The following is a 15889-nucleotide window of genomic DNA, read 5'->3' as shown; positions in this document are numbered from 1 at the left end:
TGGGTTGCTGATGACTCAATGTGTTTTTCCTCAACAAAGATAAAAGTCTGCAAACCTTTTTTATTTTAGAAAAAAACATTCATGGAAGTGATTCAAGTATAGGATATGGTCTGACAACAGAGACAGAGCAAAAGACATAGCATAAAAGTGCTGTGTTACCCTCACAAAAAGATCAGGGCAATTGGGAGAACAGGAGTCTGCACAAAGCCAGTTGTAAAAGTAAAGCAATCGGGACAGTGTGACTGGGATGCCTCCCCATTACTCGTGACTCGTGTGGTCCGGTAGTCAGGATATGATCTTCCCCTCCTTCAGTGGCCTGCATGACTGCTTCTCATGGGCTCATGAGGCTCCACGCAGCTGCTGTGCTCTGATATGGCCTTAGCCTTAGTGCTGCTGCAGCCTCCAAAAGCAGGGAACAAGACCTTGGAAAATGGAGCAGTTCTGGCACCCTCCAATGACAGCCTGAATTGCAGTGTGAGGGCTGGGGCTGCTGTGTGAGTGGGGGGAGGGTAGAAGGAGTGTGTGCATGGAGTGAAGGGACACACAGGGGTGAAAGTAACTTACAGGACTTACTGGTACTGCCGGAGTCCTGAGGGGGGGGGGCGTGGCTTCTGAAGATTTAAAGGCCCTGGCGCTGAGGGGAGCCCCGAGCCCTTTAAATCCTGGCCCCAGCCTGGCTGCCAGAGCCATGGCCGGGATTCAAAGGGGTCTGGGCTGCCATGGGGAGCTCTGAGCCCTTTAAATCCTGACCCCAGCCCGGCCGCTGGAGCTGCTGCCGGAATTCAAAGGGCTCTGGGCTACCCGCAGCAGTGAGGAGCGCTGAGCCCTTTAAATCCTAGCTGTGACCGGGATTCAAAGGCCTCTGGGCTGCCTGCAGTGGTGGGGAGCTCTGGGCCCTTTAAATCTCAGCCGTGGCCAGGATTCAAAGGGCTCTGCGCTTCCCGCAGCGGCAGGGAGCTCTGAGCCCTTTAAATCTCATTCATGGCCGGGATTCAAAGGGCTCTGGGCTGCCTGCAGCCGCGGGGAGCTCTGAGCCCTTTAAATCCGTGCTGTGGAAGCCGGTGCGGTCCAGCACGGCATACTGGCTCTTGCTGGTATGCCGTACCGGACCAGCTTACTTTCACCTTGGGGACACAGTGCCCATTAGGGGAGGGCATGTGTATGTGGAGAGAGCTGGGGGCAGCTTGAGCTGCTGTGGGGTGTGGGAGGGGAAGAGGATCTAGTAGCGAGAGGTGTGTGCGGTGGCGGGGGGCAGGAATGGGTCATGGGATAGAGGGAGGCAATGGGTGGTAGGTGTGAGCGTCCTTTCCTGGGGACATCACACGGTCCATGGCTGGGAACCTGCGGAGTGCAGAGCTGAGTCCAGGCGTCCCGTGGGGGCCCGGGTATAGGAGGGATAGCTCAGTGGTTTGAGCATTGGCCTGTTAACCCAGGGTTGTGAGTTCAGCCCTTGAGGGGGCCATGTAGGGATCTGGAGCAAAACCAGCCTGGGGGCTGGTCCCACTCCGAGCAAGGGATTGGACTAAATGACTCCGGAGCTCCCTTCTGACCTTGATATTCTATGAGTCCGGGAGGTAGCCGTGGATGTGGGGAGTGGGGCGGGGCACCGTCAGGCGGGCACCAATTATCGCCCTTTGGGGGCGGAGCATCCTGCCAGAGTGGCGCGCGGGTCCCTCCCACAGCAGCGCCCCAGCCCCCGCGGGCGGGGAGTGAGCGCAGGGGGCGGGGTCTGCGGCCGGCCCAGGTCACATGACCTAGAGGCACCACCTCCCCGCCGCCATGTTGTTTCTACCTCCCCTACCAGCTGGTGGCTGCAGAGGCGGGACGGGAGCTGCGCAGCCCCGGCTCCGATAGCAGCGGCGCCTCCCCCGGCAGGTAATGGAGCTTCGTCTAGAGCCGGGGCGGGGGGTGACGGCGCGGGGCGGCCCGGCAGGTGCAGGCAGCCGCTCACCCCCCCCCCCCGCGGGGTTCGCTCCTGGCCCCGGGCGCTGCGGGCCGGGGATCCCTGCGCCAGCCGCTGCCTCCCTGCGCTGCGGGGCTGTCGGGCGGTGTCTGCGCTCGCGGCCTGCCGGGGCTGGGAGGGGGGAGGAGGAGGGAGCCCCCCACCCCATATCTCACTCGCTCTCCCTGGGTTTCCGGGTCTGGCTTGTGGTCGTGGCCCCGCGCCCGGTTTTGCCGAGCCCGGGGTGAAGGGCGCTGCGGGGGCCGGGGGGCGCTGGCTGAGCGCACAGGCCCGAGAAACAAGATGGGGACCGAGAGTCAAGCTGCTGATCAAACTACTTGTGAGCTGTAATGAAATGTGGCGTGATTAGAGATCGCGTGACTGTGGGACCGGTTGAAATCATCAGCCTGTCACAGGCTCGCTCGGTTTCTGCGGGGTTTGTTCCCTGACTCTTAGCACCTCTCGAAGGGATATATTCCTGTCATCCCACTGAGCAGGAAGACAGACTTTGGTCCCTAAACAGTGGTTTGAAAAGCTACTTTCCCCCAAGTAAATGTGAGGGCAAGTCTAACAAGGCTGATCTTAAGTAGGTAATTACCGAGATGGGGAAATTCCAGTAGCTTACATGCTATGGGCAAGCGTGACGCTCCCTAGCTAGACTGGGACATACAGCTTCAATTTTTGGTGAATTGTAAGTTTTCATTTAAAAAATCCCTTTCCAAATGTAAGAATGTAGGGTCATCTTTCTGACTCTGCATACACTTAAAACCCCAGTAACAATTTCACTGCTGTTCAAAATCCAGTGTCAGGTACTGAATCTGCCAGCATACACTTTGGTTTCATATTTAAATGTCACTTTCATACTGGTGCTGCTTCAGAAACCTGTAAGCAGCTATAGAGACAAGTACTGGAGAGGGAGTTGCTCACAAGATTCATATAACACCCATCGCTGTAGCATCTAACAGTATAATAGGTAAACTAGATTTACATTTAATTATCCATGTTGGCTTCACAGAGAATTTGGTCTTCACCCTTCCCAGTTCCTATGGAGTTCTGTTTGCTTTTGAAAATACACTGATTTTATAAAAGGAAAGCTTTAGCTAATAGGCAGGTCTTGCGATAAGTACTAAAAGTGGTTAGGATATGTGTATGGTTGAGCACATAACTTTCAGTTTGACCTGTGAGCCCTTGTCTTCACAATTGATGTGCAGAATGTAGTCATGAGCAGTGCAAACTCTGCATTTATTCTAATTCAGATCCATTAGGTGATCCCATAAATGCTGCTTATTGCCACTAGAGAGACAGGATGTTTAGTATACCAAAAGTTGCTATCAAGTATCAGAGGGGTAGCCGTGTTAGTCTGGATCTGTAAAAGCAGCAAAGATTTCTGTGGCACCTTATAGACTAACAGAAGTTTTGGAGCATGAGCTTTCGTGGGTGAATACCCACTTCCTCAGATGCATGCAGATGTATTCACCCACGAAAGCTCATGCTCCAAAACTTCTGTTAGTCTATAAGGTGCCACAAAAGTTGCTATATGCATCAGTTTCTACAGAAGTTCAGTTTGCTGTAGAGTTTCATTAACTAAACACTGTAGTAAGCTACCATTGGCTTGTTATCAGGTAAATCATTCACTCAGCTATGATGAGGATTGGGCTACAGGTCGTAATGGGAGGAGCAAGGATGCAGAGCAGCTATCTAGTGCAGTGGTTCTCAAATTGTAGATTCGACTCCAGAGTGGGTCGTGAGTTCACCTTAATCGGGTTGTCATGGCCAGTGTTCGATGCACTGTGACCCGGGGCTGAAGCAGAAGCCTGAGCAACTTAGCATCGTGAGGCCCTGGGCAACTGCCCTGCTTGCCACCTCCTAACACCAGCCCTGATTCTAGAGCAGGCCTGCACAACTCATAAAGCAGCAAGGGCCATATTACTCCAAAGAAAACAGCTGAGGGAAGAACACCCCCTTTCTGCCTCCCCAAAACACAACACACACACACCCCAGTGCCGCCCGCCCCACGGAAACAAACCCTCCATCCCCAGCGCTGCCCCCCTTCCTTTACTAATTGTATTGTTCTCAGTGCTCACTTCCTTGAAAATTTGCTGTTCTCCCCTAAGGTTTTCCATTAAATTGGCTGCTTTCATTATTTTTTCATTTGGGTTCAATTTGGCGAGATTGGGATGTTTAGTTTCAAAGTGCCACCAAAGTTTGTATTCCTTCAGAATGGCTAACGTTTCGCAACACACGAGGTACAGTATTTTGTCTTTGGAAACAGTACATAAGTATTTATTCATCCATTCAGTGTTGAAAACTCTGTGCTCTGATTCTGTTTTTCTCTTTTTCTTTTCACTCATGGTATCCATTATGAAGCTCAAGATTTTGTTAAATAAATTCACACACAAAGAGAAGAGAGATCTCGCCACGTATGGCATGCTAGGAAGGCACTGACTGTGTGGAAGCATAGAGGGGGAAAGAAACGGCATGCATAGGGTGACCAGATCACAGCAGTAAAAAAGGACCCACCCTCCCCACTTGGCCCCATCATCACACCCCTCTTCACCCCCTAATGCCCCCGTTGGCTTGCTATGTCCTTCCTAGTCAGTTCCCCACCCATCACTCGCCTCCTTTCGCCTCCTCTCTCCCTGCCAGAAACCCCCATGCCTGCCCCTAGAACTCATCCTGGCTCACTGCTTGCCCACTCGCTCACCTCCAACTTGTGACTTGCCCTGTCATTCTCCCCCGCCCCCCCCATATAAAGCCTCATTCAAAGACCCAGGGGTCACTATATTACTGCACACAGCAGTCAATCAATGCAATTGTAGATATACAAAAATGCATAATGCAGAGATCTAACTTTTATATGACTTTGAATTGAACCTCGATAATATGTTATAGAGGACCCCTGAGGTAGTATAATTAAGATGAAAGAAAAATGTCTTTTTACTAGAAGTAGAATAAGATCTTCCCCCCACTTTGTAATGATTGCCTTGTTGAATGAATGAGGTGTGAATGGGGAAGGCAAGCACCTCCAGACAGCTGCAACCCTTGGAGAGGGGATGGGAGCCAGACCAGATCGGGCCCAATGCTGCTATAGAGATGCTCACCCGGATGTAATAGGCCAGTGGTAGCCACTCCATAGTTCAGACTGATCCTAACTTACGAGTAAGATCTATTTTTAACTTATGTGTAACTTCTCCCAAAAAATTACCAGATCTCCTGAGCTCTGCTCAGCCAGGTAGGATTTGTCTCCGAGGTTTGGTATCCTTCAGAAAAGGGGTTCTGCAATTAAGGTATTTCACAAATATCCATCATTCCCTTTCTGAACATTATCATTGCTTCCTATCCCCAAAATGGCTTGGCCCCAAATACCAGGTGTCTGCTGAATCAGATGGGGGCCTCTGGGTGTTACTGGGGGAAAGCTGGGGGATCACAAAGACCTGTGTCATATTTATAATGTTGACTCTGTAAATTATTTAAAGTGCCCTTCTACTGAGTCCTGGCTCTGTGGCAAGGGCTGCTCTGCAGAGGAAGAGGTGGGGGCCTGGATCCGGTGGGATGTGGCTAGGATTCTTGGGGGGCAGGGCAGGCGGGATGGTGAGGAACAGGGTAAAATGATACGGCTGTGGGGTTGGATCCCTGAACTGTTTATTTCTAGACTGTCCTGTCTTTGGGTTTTTAGGGAAGCTGTGAAGTATTTGTAAGTGAGATTTGTTGATAGGCTTTTAACTGGGCTCCTGTAAAATTTACAGCTTAACTCTTCAGCTAACAAAGTGGTTCGTATTTATGTGCAGTAAGTATGTCGTAGTTCTCTCTTCTCTAACCCGGGGATGGACATTTGATTTGATCCTGTCCTCACTTTGCACTGCTGGGGACAGACTTGATGACACAGGTTCCCAAAGTGTGGTGGGATTGAGTCCAGAGAGCTGGGTGTGTGCACATGGAGCCAGCTTCTTCTGACTGCAAGATAGAAAGAAGCTAAATATACGTTTAAACATCCTCCTAAGGTGGCTGGCTTTTCCATAGAAGCAGTTGCTGCAGTGACGACAGGCACATGAATCCATGAGGCAGTCCCTGCATTCACCAGTTTTCCATACTATGAAAAAGTTGAAGAACACCTGATCCAAACACAGCAGCCTGTCTGGTCCTGGGATTAGCAGTGATTCCCCGCAGAGACTATCAAGCCTTAATGACCCAGTTTTCTTTACCAACCTGGGGCAGTTACTTGAACATTTGGGACCATCTGGGGCATTCTGCCATTTCCCTCTCCCAATTGCCCCCCCCCCCACTGTCTGTCTGTTTGGCTTCTCGCCTCACCGCCCACCCCCGGCTCATCGACTCAACCCCTGCCACTGCCCACCTGCTTGCCTTTCAGCCCCGCCTGCTCGCCTCCTCAGCTTCCCTGCCACCGGCTTATCTGCCCGCTCGCCACTGCCCGCCCGCTCGCCGCCTCAGCCCCCCACTCCTCCGCCACCGGCTCATTTGCCCCCCTGGCTCGCCTCCTCAGCCCCGTCTCCTGCCACCAGCTCACTTGCCTGGCCTCTTACCTTCTGCTGCTGCTCCTGTCTTCTGTCACTGGCTCATCCTCACTCTTCAGCCTGGCATTGGCCCCGTCACCGCCCAGCCTACCAGCCAGCAGTTGGCTTGCCTACTCACCCCCTCCCCCCCCCGTGGGCCACACAGTGAGCCCACCTACTCACCCCCCCACGGGCTGCACAGTGAGCCCACGTGGGATACATGCGGCCCGCGGGCCATATGTTGTGCAGGCCTGTTCTAGAGCAACACAGTGCATGAGAGTGCGTAGTAATTTTGTTGTCAGAAGGGGGGTCACTGCAATTAAATTTGAGAAACGCTGATCTAGCTGATAGAGAGCACTTTGTTAGAGTTACTAGGAACAGGAAATGACATCCCAGGGCAAGAAATTATTAGGCACAGAGAGAATCAGGTGATGTGTGGATGACAGCAGCAGCAGGGTGGAGGCAGCTGCTGAGAAGTGGACTGCAAAGGGACTACCAGGTAGCAGGTCTCATTGATGGTTGTAGATAGAGCTTGGGAGATATGGGGTCAGGTGGAGCTGTCCTAGAAGAAACTGTTGTATGGTAGGGCTGAGGAAGGTAAAACATCCCAGTCGGGAGGTAGCTGTGCATCCACAGGAAATGGGAGATGGCCAGGTGAGCCCTGAAAAGTAATTGTAACCAACAGAGCTAGTAGGAATGAGTGGGCTGGGTAGCTGGGTCATAATCAGCTGAGAGCAGGGAACAATACTGAGAAGAAACCACAATAGAGTTGCCATAGGAGAGGCTCAGGTAGCCTGTCACACGTGATAAGCTGTCCAGCAGAGGATGTGAACTATCAGTACAGCAAAGTGACAGGGAAACAATGCAGAAGGGCAACCTGACCAGTGAATTTTACCCAGGGATGAAGCTAGATTAAATCTGAGACCCAAGGGTCCATAGCATTGTCTGCAAACTATCTTGCACTAGTTTAATTAAATCAAGATAGTTAAAAATCTGTATGGATGCTGTTGTTTGTTACCTTAAACCTGTTCCTAACTGATATAAGAAACTGAAATAAGCTGGATTTAAACTGAAATAAGGGCTACACCTGGAGCTATTTGGGAATAGTTATTCCTGAACAATTCTGTGTGGATGCTCTTAATCTGGACTGTGTGCCCATGCAAGGAGTCATTCTAGACTAGATAATTAAAATTGAAGTAGGGCGTGGATTTAAATAGCTTTTAAGTGTAGACAAAGCCCTAAGTGTCCACAAAGTCTTCTGTACAAGTTTTAACTAAATTGGTTTAAAGTAATACCTTTAGTTAAACTTGTGCAACTTTGTAGACTAGCCTTAAAACTGTATCTTCTTTAAAGAGAGAAGTGGACATACAGGGGACTGGGAGCCCTGAACGATAAGCTTTGTATCAACTTTTTGCTGTATTCATAAAGGCAGCATTTGGAAATTTTCTTTTGTAACTAACCTCTCAGGGTGTCTCTACACAATGGGGACTGTACAAGCATAACTACGGCACTGCAGCTATGCCGGCATAACCTCATAGCATAGATGCAGCTCACACCAACTGAAGAAATTTTGTGTAGGAACACCATCTCCCTGATTGACAGTAAACTAGACTGATGGAAGCATTCTTTTGTCAAATAGCTGCATCTACAGGGTGGCTCCGGGAACGCGAGAGCAAACCGCGGCGAAGCGGGTCTCCTTTCCCGGTTTGCTCTCTCGTTCCCGGAGCCCCGAGCAAGCAGGTCTCCTTCCCTGCGGTTTGCTGGGTGGCTCCGGGAACGCGAGAGCAAACCGCGGCGAAGCGGGTCTCCTTTCCCGGTTTGCTCTCTCGTTCCCGGAGCCCCGAGCAAGCAGGTCTCCTTCCCTGCGGTTTGCTGGGTGGCTCCGGGAACGCGAGAGCAAACCGCGGCGAAGCGGGTCTCCTTTCCCGGTTTGCTCTCTCGTTCCCGGAGCCCAGAGCAAGCAGGTCTCCTTCCCTGCGGTTTGCTGGGTGGCTCCGGGAACGAGAGAGCAAACCGCGGCGAAGCGGGTCTCCTTTCCCGGTTTGCTCTCTCGTTCCCGGAGCCCAGAGCAAGCAGGTCTCCTTCCCTGCGGTTTGCTGGGTGGCTCCGGGAACGAGAGAGCAAACCGCGGCGAAGCGGGTCTCCTTTCCTGAGTGTTAGGATGTCATAGCTATGTTGGTCAGGGTTTTGATTTTCCACACTTCTGACCGACGTAGCTAGGTTGACCTACATTTTAAGTGTAGACCAGCCTAAAGCTTGAGCCTAGTATATTTGCAGAACTTACTTGCTACCTGCCTGTCAGGACTCCTCCTTTAGTTACTGGAATTGTGTGTGTTTATTTGGAAGCTACCGGTATCTAGAGTCCATAGAACCTAGAGGTTGAAGAGCCTTCAGGCTTGTGGTATGCAGAGGACTGCTAAATTCCAAAAGGGATTTGATGTACTACAACTCTCAGAGATAAACAGCAGAAGAATCTATTATATTATGCCATGCTACAGTTCTTCAGTGAGAATCATTTATTGAGGGAAAGGACACTGCACCAAGGCTACTATAGACCTTACAGAGGCATGGGTGTGCTGCTGTAAGATCTCCCATGTAGCTGCTCTATGCCAGTGAGAGAGAGCTTTCCTGCCAGCGTAATTAAACCACCCCCAAGAAGTGGCAGTAGCTATGTCGGCAGGAGAGTCTCTCCTGCTGACATAATACTGTCCGCACCAGCACTTTTGTTGGTGAAACTTATGTCAGTTGTGGGAGGGAGGTTCACACCCCTGACCAACAAAAATTTTATGAACAAAAGTGCTATTGTAGACATAGCCTAAGAGTGAAGATAGCTAGTTTCTATTAGCATTTGTGACGTGGACTTCCTATGGAACCTCAAAGAAGTTGCTGAACCTTTCTGTCCTTCAGTTTCCTTTAAACATACTTGAAAATTGTGAGGGGAAATGGCTCTTAGCTGAGCCACGTTAAATGCATGTAATGTGTTAACTATTTAACATTTCAGCTTTCCCTTGCAGATTTTTCTTGGTATGCCTCTTTACCTCTGAGCTTCTTGCAATCTTTGGCTTTGAAATGCAAACTGACTTTTAGAGCAGCCATTTAAACAATGCAGTACTTACTTTGCTTAAAATTATAAGCACGTAATTGCCTGAAGTGTAAAACAGTTACTTCTAAAAGCATAAAACTTGGATTGAGCTCAGTAAGGTAATGGGTTAAATCATTCCTTCTCCTCTCCTCCATCTGATGGGAACATATATGTCCTTAATGTGGCAGATCTGTAAGTGCAGTAATACTTCAAAAGCTATGCAAATAAACTAAATGCTAAGTGTTCGGTGCTAAAGGATCATTAATTTAATAGAGAAAAACATGGTGGGTGATGATATCTTTTGTTGGACCAACTTCTGTTAGTGAGAGAAACAAGCTTTTTAGCTTACTCAAAAACAAAACAAAAACCTGAAAGGAGTTCCAGATACCTACTGATCCTGGGGAGTGGAGGGGTGTCTTAGGCAATTGTTGTGGTTTCAGAGTTATTTTTGTATTTTTTTAAGTGTCTTCTCTTGCTGTCTGAATGTAACCCTCTGTCCCAAACACAGGAAATATACTTTGATTTAACATGGAATGGACTAGACAAAGTGTTGTCAAAGGCATTTCCCATCCTCATATTTTTTATGTGGTAAAACAATAGTAGGTAATTTTTATCAGACAAAATTATTTTAAGTTGTCAGTGTCTCTCTTTAAACTATTGACTATCCTACCATGTATGAAGCTTTACACAATAGATCATGAATAACATGTTTCAAACTAATATTGTACGGATATATTAAAAATTTAATTAAGAATTCATGAATTCTGAAGTTCCATTTAAATGAGATTTGGCAGAAAAACTTGAATGCTTCAGGAAGAATGCTCTTTGAGTGTTTGCCATTTGAAAAGGTTTTATAATTTTGAAAATAAACTAAATTTTTTCTTAAATGTTTAATGGGGCTTGGTAAAGACAATTGTCTGATGCAGTTTTGAATATGATGGCTCTAAATAACTGTTTAACTCAACTTGGATACAAAACCGTTACCTGTAATTAGCACTTGTTTGCTGTCCAACTTGTTATAAATGAAAAGCAAAAACAAACACTTCTCTTAAAAGCTGTTTTAGCCACCCAAATCTTTTAACTCTTCAACGCCTGCATACCATCTTTATTTTTCCGTAGTATAACTTCTGTGCATATCTTAAGGGGAACTTGTGGCTTTAATTTTTCCTGTTCATGTTTTCATATAGCTGACTTGCTAAAAAGGGCAGACAAAGGCTTTATTTAATCAGAAATGTAAATACGTTCTAGTTCTGTATATAGATTCTTTTGAAAATACTGTTTTTCATTGCCTATTTCTACAGGAAGGTCATAACAGCTTAAAAAAAATCTTACTGTAGTACAGCTTCATTTGTAAAGCCTTTTAAAAAGCATTCTAGTTTATGTGCCATAATTGCTTGGGAAATATAGAGGGACTCATGGACTGAGAACATTTGAAATTGTATTTATGCTCTTTCACTGACATTATTAAAACCTTTCTTACTGGGATTTTGAATTGCTTCAGGTCTACTATATTAGTTTTATGGAGTTACTCACAGACATTAAATCATTGTTTTTCTGTTCATTTGAAAATTCTATTCTTCATATATCATGATTATGAAAGATGGAGTTTGGAGAAATTGTGTCTGTTTTCCAACTTCATTCGTCACTAATATGCAGGAGGATATTTTAAAGTCTTGGTTGAGAGGCATGAAGTTGAAAGTACTCTTTGTGTATCAATAGCAAAGAATCTGTTTCTGGGATAGCTTATTGCTGTTGGGCTGTGGCTATAAGCATCATGGCTTATGGTTATAAGTATCATTATTTAAAAAAAAAAATCAAAATGAATGGGGCTTGGGAGACTATTAAGGTATTTCCAGTTAGAAAAATAGTTCACAGTAGAAAGGTTAGAGAGCATAGTAGGGGAAAGGGTTATAATAATTAGAGCTGGCCAAAATTTGGAATTCCAGGTTGCTGGGAAATGTCAACATTTTGAAATTTCTTGTGATGTGGAGATTCTGAAAAAAAATCATTTAGAAGATTAAAACTGTTGCCATATGGGCTGCCCCAGGACCTAGGAGGCCTGAGATCCCAGAGCTTCTAAACTCTGGGGCTAGCTGGCTCCTAGTGCTGTCTGACTCCTGCAGCCTGGGGAGCCTGCTGGCATGGGAGTCCAGCTCAGTGGCAGGGAGCCTGGAAGCCCTGAGAGCTGCAGCATGGGCTGGGGCTCTTGGGGTTTCTGGATCCATGCTGCAGTGCTGGGAGCCTAGACCCTGAGAGCTTGATCCAGTCTTCCAGTTCTGGCAGGAGGGAGCCTAGAAGCCCCAGGAGCCACAGGTGAGCTGTTGGTTAGGAATTCCAGGCTCCTAGCTGCATGATGGGGAGTCTGGAAAGCCTGAAACACCTGCTCAAGTTGCCATTTTCAGGGCTTTCAGGCACCCTTGTGCAGAGCTGAGAGCCAAACTCCAGTTCAAGCCAGGGCTTCCAGGCTCTGCTGCTGGGACTCTAGAAGCCTCACCATGGAGCAGATTGCATTGTGGAGCTGCTCTGGATTGCAGACTCCTGATACCCACATGGACCAGGTGGGAATCAGGTATGGTTCCATCAAAACCCTGCGTGCAATTCAAAGAAAACTTACTGAACCTGAAATGTTTTTCCATGAAACATGTCAGGTTCCGTGAATCAGCATTTTGCAGTGAAACTTTCACCTGAAAATTTCAGACCTGCTCTAGTTATAGACACATTTTCTAGTTTATTCTTGTATTTTGAATATGTTTAAAAACATAATTAAAGGGTCATACTTGGGGCCCCATCTCCCTCCTTTCAGTAATAGTGGGTTCCAACTATAACTCTCACCTTAGTTCAGGGCCCTGAACTAGTCTGTTGCAAATAAATACATAAATTGAGGGCCACAAGCTGCCACATTTTTTCACTACAGCCCCACCTCCTGCTACCCCTTTTACCCAGAAAGCCCAAGTTTAAATTGGTCCAGACACCTGTGAAGCTTGGTGGTTTCCTTGGCTCTACTCACATTATAACTTTTAACTGAAATTGTAATCAGTTAATGGCATCATGGACTATAAACAAAGTTGCCTTTACATACCACATTATTGTTAGTATTATAGTTAGTGTTTTGCTCGAGACAAAGGCTCAGCAAGGCACACAGTTGTCTTCCTGCAGGATAAAAATTGATGATTTAAACAAATTATAAAATATAAAAAAGTATTTAAATACATTTTTTTAAAAATAAACCTATTTAAAATGATTAAAAAGCTGTGTAAGGCCTAAATTTACAATAATCTATTAAAATACATATGAAGTCACAGAAATGTACTGCTCAGTTTTAAAGATCTCAGACCGTTGAACTTGTGGAAGTCACTAAACCAGCTTTAGAAGTAGTATTCTCCTCTGTGGCTGCAGAGAGAATTTTTTTCTCCATTTCAGTTTATTCAACTAGTTCATTTCATTTGTTAATTCATTCAGAATTAAGAAATTAAGTGAGAATTGAAAAAGCAGGGAAGTGTTTTTCTTCCAAAATCTATAAATAAAAACTAGGTGTGAGGATAAGAACTACTGATTTAATAGCTGAAGGACATGATGACCAGAAACAATCAGTTCAGTTCACTACCTACAGATAATGCTTCGTTTGTTTAATAAATCAATTAGTTTTAAAGGTAAAGTATGTTTTCATAAATTTTTCTTATGTATCCAGCATATTTAAGGTAGTTTAATACAAAAAAAATCTCTTTTTGCACACTTTTAATTGTATTCCAATTTCCATCCAAATAGAACTTGACACAAATCATTAGCAAAAAATTAATCTAGTAAATAAGAAATGTATCATTCAGCATTTTCTGATATAAAAATGTAAACATTAAGAATCTAACTGTGCAGTAAGACATATAATTACTTAAAAAAAAGAATGAGGAGTACTTGTGGCACGTTAGAGACTAACTAATTTATTTGGGCGTAAGCTTTTGTGAGCTAAAACCCAGTTCATGAGATGAATGAAGTGGAAAATACAGTAGGAAGATATATAGATATCTTCCTACTGTATTTTCCACTTCATATCTTCCTACTGTATTTTCCACTTCATTCATCTGATGAACTGGGTTTTAGCTCACAAAATTATTTAAATAGGCAAGCAGAAAACAATTTAAATAGATTTTAATCTTGTTTTCAATTGTACTTTTTAGGGTTTTGTTTCCTAAAGAAAGGTTGATTCTCATTGGCTGGTAACCATTAAAACATGTTGATTTGCAGGTTCCTGGGTTAGTGTTTTTGTTGTATGGTTGCTGGTGAGTATTTGCTTCGGGATGGGGGCTGTCTGTAAGTGAGGACTGGCCTGTCTCCCAAGACCTGAGAGAGTGAGGGATTATCATCCAGGAACCTATCCTTGCAGCAAAGCCCGTTGCCAACTCTGTCCACATATTTATTCAAGGGACACCATCATAGGACCTAAACAGATCAGCCACACCATCAGAGACTATTTCCCCATGCTAATTTTTTCCCCTACTGTTACTCAGACCTTCTTGTCAACTGTTGGAAATGAGCCGTCCTGATTACCACTACAAAAGTTCTTTTTTCTCCTGCTGCTACTAGTCCACCTTAATTGATTAGTCTCATTGTAGTTGGTATGGCAACACTCATTTTTTCATGTTCTCTGTGTGTGTGTGTGTGTGTGTGTATATATATATATATATGTATATGTGTGTGTGTGTATATATATGTATATACATACACATGTTCTCTGTTTAGGTCCTATGATGTGTCCCTTGAATAGATATGTGGACAGAGTTGGCAACGGGCTTTGTTGCAAGGATAGGTTCCTGGATGATAATCCCTCACTCTCTCAGGTCTTGGGAAACAGGCCAGTCCTCACTTACAGACAGCCCCCATCCTGAAGCAAATACTCACCAGCAACCATACAACAAAAACACTAACCCAGGAACCTGCAAATCAACATGTTTTAATGGTTACCAGCCAATGAGAATCAACCTTTCTTTAGGAAAGAAAACTCTAAAAAGTACAATTGGAAACAAGATTATAATCTATTTAAATTGTTTTCTGCTTGCCTATTTAAATAATGATTAAAATTGGTGATTTAAATTGATCCACCCTGTCTTCCTGCTGCCTTATTTTCTGGCCATTTGATTAGAGGGCCTATGTAATCAGCTGTGTGGTTGGACATCCCGCAGTGCATTGTTTCATGTGCTGATGGTGCTGTATACACACCCTCCCTGCATTCTGTTCTCTGCAGGGATGGTATGGGATAGCTGCTCTCTTTTCAGTTAGAATGCACTGATATGAACATGATTAGGCAGCATGGTAGATGTGGAAACAAATATTATTTATCTGTATTGTCATATCTGTAGTCCCCAAACAAAATTTGATGAGCTATTATGCTAGATGCTGTACAAAATGCATACTTGTCAGCCACAGTTTGATGAAAAGTGGGCACCAGCTCTCATTATTTGTACCAAGAGTAGAGAGAGGTCATAAACTGGTCACAAAGACACTTTTACTTGTAGTGTGAATTAGGCTTCATATATTCAACTACTAGAACAGGGGTGCCCAACCTATGGCTCCAGAGCCATATGCAGCTCTTTGTATAGGCACTAACTCCGGGGCTGGAGCTACAGGCGCCAACTTTCAATGTGCCAGGGAGTGCTCACTGCTCAACCCCTGGCTCTGCCACATGGATCCATGAGCCTGCTGTGCCCTCTTCCCTCAGAGCCTCCCTCATGCCTCAAAACAGCTGATCCGGAAGCATGGGGAGGGAGGGGGAGGTGCTGATTTAGGGTGACCAGACAGCAAGTGTGAAAAATCGGGACGGGGTGGGAGGTAATAGGAACCTATATAAGAAAAAGACCCAAAAATCAGGACTGTCCCTATAAAATCGGGACATCTGGTCACCCTACACTGATTGGCGGGGCTGCTGGTGGGTGGGAGGCATTGGGGGCGGGGGTGAGCTGATGCGGGGCTGTTGACATATTACTGTGGCTCTTTGGCAATGTACATTGGTAAATTCTGACTCGTTCTCAGGCTCAGGTTGGCCACCCCTGTACGAGAATTTCTCAAGCAGTGAATTTTATTAGATATCTTTCATCCTGGCTTTAGTATCTATAAAGGAGATGGACTGCTTCTCAAGTTCATTTGCACTTAAAAGGGAAAGCTAATTGATGGTTTTCCTGGCTCCTTATTTGTGGGTTTTTTTTTCTTCTAATAAACTTTAGAAAAGCCCAGCTACCTTCAGTGGTGCAGTAGCCAGACGAGAGAAGAGCCTAGGAACTACAGGATTTGGCATATGCTGTGTATTTTCTATAGTGCCTTTGCTATGATATTGCATTCTCCAGTTTGCCAGCAAATGAAAATGTT

The 15889-nt window shown here is 45.9% G+C and overlaps 1 protein-coding gene across 5 annotated transcripts in view; it reads left to right on the top strand.

Annotated features, from left to right (window-relative positions):
* The window catches only part of RAB9A (RAB9A, member RAS oncogene family), a 46030-nt gene that overhangs the window by 18026 nt on the left and 12115 nt on the right, over positions 1–15889 (top strand). For 2 of the 5 annotated variants that reach the window (XM_050964785.1, XM_050964766.1), the window contains exon 1: positions 1759–1875. The exons of 2 other annotated variants lie outside the window; for them this stretch is intronic. The gene's annotated coding sequence lies outside the window, so the exon portion shown is untranslated. Of the gene's footprint in view, positions 1–1758; positions 1876–15889 lie in introns of those variants that run through there. One more of the 5 variants, XM_050964806.1, reaches the window with a different exon arrangement.

This window comes from Gopherus flavomarginatus, chromosome 1 (assembly GCF_025201925.1).
Source record: "Gopherus flavomarginatus isolate rGopFla2 chromosome 1, rGopFla2.mat.asm, whole genome shotgun sequence".
Taxonomy (NCBI): domain Eukaryota; kingdom Metazoa; phylum Chordata; order Testudines; family Testudinidae; genus Gopherus; species Gopherus flavomarginatus.
Note: the sequence above shows the minus strand (reverse complement) of the source record. Positions and strands in the feature narration are given on the sequence as shown.